This window comes from Etheostoma cragini, chromosome 5 (assembly GCF_013103735.1).
Source record: "Etheostoma cragini isolate CJK2018 chromosome 5, CSU_Ecrag_1.0, whole genome shotgun sequence".
NCBI classification, from domain to species: Eukaryota; Metazoa; Chordata; class Actinopteri; order Perciformes; family Percidae; genus Etheostoma; species Etheostoma cragini.
The window spans coordinates 1843843-1848841 of record NC_048411.1 but is presented as its reverse complement, the minus strand read 5'-3'; the positions used below and the strand labels follow the sequence as shown (position 1 = coordinate 1848841).

The following is a 4999-nucleotide window of genomic DNA, read 5'->3' as shown; positions in this document are numbered from 1 at the left end:
CCCCCCCCCCCCCCCCCCCACACACACACATGGGAACCCGCTCCACCAACTGAGCTATCCAGGCTGTGTGAGAGTGTGAGACCTCCGTTCTCTGTCAATATGCAGAGAGGACAGATGAAATTACATTTACTCTCAGGTACCGAAGTTTGGCACAGTTTGATTTTACACAAACTAGTAATAGAACGATTTTATCAGCCAGACGATATTTGCATTTTAACTCTGCTGCGTTCGCCGATAGTTTTCTCCCGGCATTATTTCCAGTCAGGCGTCCAGAGGCAGCTCTGTGTTGCTGGAGACGCTGCCGTTCACATGCAGACCATGCGCTGCCCCTCCAACATTACAAATCCAGCACTTTATTTCAACGGCTACTTTTCAGATTTATTGTTTTCTTAAATTATTTAAATGTGTTGACACAAAACATTTAGTGATGACGTGATTCTATCTGTCTTATAATATGTCAGCAAGCAACGCATCATCAAGGCTGTGTTGTAGATGTTGATGCACAGTTAACCATGTGCAGTGCACCCATCCATATGATGCACATGGCACACATCATTTGGGTGATATGAATGTAAGATGATTGCAGAAATGACACTGATCTGTATTTTTTTTATTTTTAAAGAAATGGCACACATTCCAAAAAAAACACCAGTGCGGCAGGCTTTACATTTTCATGATGTAAATCAAAGGAGCAAAAGCAGCATCGGCTCCAAATATCGGCTCAAGAAAATTAGCAGCCCATGTTGGTCATTGGCTAGGGCTGATTGGGGAAAAAAACAAATTGTATCGGCACTAAAAGTTCCACATTGGTCGATCCCTAACATGGACTAATACTCAGTAAAAGTATGAGGTTCGGCACCCAACCCTTATTGTTAGTAGTATCTTGAAATTATTATCGAGACCGGACAAAATCTTTTCACAAACAACACTGTCCTCACAAAACTAGTAGTCTGTTAGGGATCTGCCTTCACAGGTATACCAGACACCAAATACACACACGTTCAGTTTTTTCTTCCCTCTCCTCTCCTCCCTTCTCTTTCCTCTCCCCAAACCCATCAGCTCACTGTAAGCCCTTCTCCAGCATGGAGCCAAAGAGTTCAGTGATGCCAAGCTGAGTCCCTTAATAACACCACAGCTCTCTTGCCTGTTCCCACAGCCAATCCTGCTGTGAATGACTACTAATGTGATGGTGGGCCCTGCCGAGACACGGAGTCCATTTCCCGTATGACTAAAAGAGACTGGTCAGATGTTGGCTATCAGTCCTACCTGTTGTGAACAATGTCACATGGAAAAGACATGCCAGTATATCTCTGTGGATAGTATCATTCCTCATTGGCACAAAATGACGTTACATTTGAAACTATTCAAGAGGAAAGAGCTTTGAGGGAGCAACCAGTATTATAATATCCATAGTTCTCAAGCCAAGAAATCTAAAAGAAGAGCACTAAAAATGTTTTTTTGCATTGTGAAGTCTTGGCACTAGCTATTTGTCACATCTCTGCTATAATAAACTAGCTTCTTCATTCATTGAACAAATGCAGAATTGTCAGCAGCACAGCACACAGCATTACGTTGGCCTACGTTCAAATTTCTCAAGCTAGTCATGCTCATAATGTTTGTCAGCTGGATATCTTTGCAAAGGGAAAATGTATTCTGCATCAAAGCTTTCCTTTATATTAATTTATTATCTTGGATAGAAGTTTTTGTTCTGTAAAAGGACAAAGTCCAAATCCACGTGAGAAATCCTGATATACTGCAGTGTTAACATCATAATACAAAAGGGTTGAGTGGAAGCAATATGCAGAAAGTAATGTAGCAGATAGATAGATAGATAGATAGATGGATAGATGGATAGATGGATATGGATAGTTGGGTACCATAGGTACATTTATGACGTTTTTCCCCTGCATGGTATTTACTCGGCTCTAATCGCCTTTTTAGATTTTCCATTATGATAAGTCCCTGGTTCCTGCTAACAGGTACTGTTTCTACTATCCCCTCCATTGAGGTTCCAAGCAAGCTGAGGCAATACCAAGAGATGACTTGGGGGCGGGGGGGTAAATAGTTTATCTAGCTTTTTTTTTTGCCTACAGCTGCATAAGAAACTAATCTGCCTTCTGGCTGTGGCAACACGCAGAGAATCAAAAACAACTTTGACGTTCTGTGTGTGTGTGTGTGTCACGCTAGGTCACGGCAGTTTGCTGCTATGACGACCAGTCACGTTCGCCTCACGCATGAGACGGTACTAATCTGCGATTGGAAAAAGGAGGACGGGGGCGCCGCGGTTCAGTCGAGTAGGTACCATTAATGGAAAAACGCCATGACAGTATATCCCCTTGGGAGCATGAATTTTCTCACCAGGTTTCATTGCAGTCAGCGTTCTGGATTACATATTTTGCTTGAGCACAGAGGAAAGGTCAGGGGGTCGCTAAAACAATATAAATTAGCTTTTGGCGTTACCATGGTGCACCAAAACCTTTTCTATAGAGGTCACAATGGTGCTGCCATGGGAGGCTGGGGCTTATTACAGCGTCAGGTTTTGATCACCGGTTCCTCCTGTCCACATGTTGAAGTGTCCTTAAGCAAGACTGTGTGTGTGTGTGTGTGTGTGTGTGTGTGTGTGTGTGTGTGTGTGTGTGTGTGTGTGTGTGTGTGTGTGTGTGTGTGTGTGTGTGTGTGTGTGTGTGTGTGTGTGTGTGTGTGTGTGTGTGTGTGTGTGTGTGTGTGTGTGTGTGTGTGTGTGTGTGTGTGTGTGTGTGTGTGTGTGTGTGTGTGTGTGTGTGTGTGTGTGTGTGTGTGAAGTCTATGTAAGCATAGTCTATTAAATAAAGAGTCTTCAAAATCATTCGTTAATCCCTTTTATCAGCCGTGAATTTTCATTTCACAACCAATTGAATTTTAAACCCTAATAAAATTAGTAATAAAAATGAACTATTCCCTAGTGGAAAAACCCACCATGAACCCCACTGTATTGTACACTTCGCACCAAAAATGGCACCAAAATAGTAATGAGTATGAACTCAAAGTTCATCTCTATAGTAGTCGTATCGAGCAGTCGGCATTGAGAACCTCTGCTATGACGGTGGTTTCTCCTTCACCACAGCTAGATAAGCTGCTTTTATTTTACAGTATATCGACTCAGGGTCAGGTTCAGACTGTAAAACCTGAAATACAGCCTGCCTCAACTTTCCTTTGGGACTTCTAACACATTTAAAAGAACATTGTTATTATGTCTCTCCATAGAGAGACTCACTGTCTTGTTATGGTCGGCATGTGAACCCTGTTTGTTCTGAGAAGACATGGGATTAGGGATTGGCCATATGGATTTTTTTTTTAGTGCCGACACCATTATTTTTTCTTTTCCTCTTCTAATTCTTAGCTGATGAACAATACAGGCTTCCAATTTTCTTGAGCCAATATTTTTACATACAAAAATATCAACCCTGCCACACTGGCTTTGTTTTTCAGAATCTGCTCTGCCATTTATTATATCAAGACAGATATAATCAGGTCATCACTAAATGTCCTTATTCAACAACTTAAGAAAACAATAAAGCTGAAAATTGGTCTATCACTAGTTTGTGTAAAATCAAACGGTGCCAGATTTTGGTACCTGAATGTAAACGCAATTTTATCTGTCCTCTCTGCATGTTGACAGAGTGGAGGTCTGACACACACACACGCACATGCACAGAGGTGCCGACGGAGCAAACGTCAGCTCTGCAGTTAGGTTGACATTTGTCTACACATTTAAATAATTTAAGAAAAACAATCAACCTGAAAAGTAGCCCTTGAAATAAAGTGCTTGATGTGTAATTTAAGACTGCCGTGGGGCTACTGGGGGAGGGGCAGTGCATGGTCTGCACGTGAACTGCAATAAACTATTGGCAGACGCAGCAGCCGTAAGCAGTAACAATGCAAATATCGGCCCGATATATCGGCCGGGCGATTCTATCGCTCTATCACTACAGATGATATTGGTTATTGTTGCTAAATCTTGCCTATTGGCAGCTACAATATAACACTAACCTTCATATAGGAGCACTGAGGCCAAACATCTGCCTCCATGCCCTCCTCCCCCTCTCTCCATATCGTCCTGTAAAGCAGTAGAGCTGCGTGGTAATGGATAAGGCTGACATGCCTTCCAGGCTCTGCGAAGGCTGATGAATTCCCCTCTCCTCCTCTGATCTGACCCCAAGCTCAGCATGAACTACTACATCTCCGCAGCCCGGAGTGCTCCAGCCCTCCCCACAGGAACACGTAGCCCTGTGGTCAGTACACGATGCACCTTCTGAAGAATGTGGAAACATACTTGTTTAAATCCAAAGTTTTGTTTTAAAACCGTCTCTTAACCTTCAGGCAGTCACTCTTCAGATCAAAACTCAGACCCTGTACAGTATTTTTCTCATTGTTGGACTGTGGCAGATCAGCAGTGAGTGTTTTAACTTTTCTCTTGCTTTTCTTAAATGGCAGAGTACTGTGCCCCTGGACTAGGTAATGTCAAAACAGCAAATGCTTCAGAAAACACAACTTAATAGCCTTGCATTGTTCAACAAAGTTCAATGTTGCCAACGTTATTTAATCAAAGTACACAGGAATGTTAACTAGGGCTGCACAATTAATCGCAATTTTATTGCGAATTGTAACATTGACTTATGCATATCCAAATCACTGAGAGGTGCAATTTTTTTTAGATGCAATATATGTGTCAAGTCGTTTCATTTGGGGCAGTGTTGGTCTAAAGGTTAGCTTGTGACTGGTTGTTGTTGGTTCAATTCCCAGGATAAAAGCTGGGTGGGGAGAGTGAAAGAGCAGCGCTTGTCCTCCTCTCATCACCACAACTGAGGTGCCCTTGAGCAAGGCCCTTAACCCCAACCGCTTCAGTGGAGCTGCTCAGTGGCAGCAGATCAGCCTGTGGGTGCACTGGGCATCTTCCAGGTATGAATGTCGAACTGTGGAAATGTGATCAGGGCCTCTCAGTGAACCTTTCCTGAATAAT

General features: G+C 42.8%; 1 long non-coding RNA gene across 1 annotated transcript in view; it reads right to left on the bottom strand.

Moving 5' to 3' along the window:
• The window catches only part of LOC117945137, a 10669-nt gene extending 9835 nt beyond the window's left edge, over positions 1-834 (bottom strand). The window contains exons 1-2 of the long non-coding RNA XR_004656739.1: positions 823-834; positions 38-40 (exon numbers count right to left, since the gene is read on the bottom strand). This is a non-coding gene — a long non-coding RNA (uncharacterized LOC117945137). The remainder of the gene's footprint in view (positions 1-37; positions 41-822) is intronic.
• Between the last annotated feature and the right edge of the window lie 4165 nt (positions 835-4999).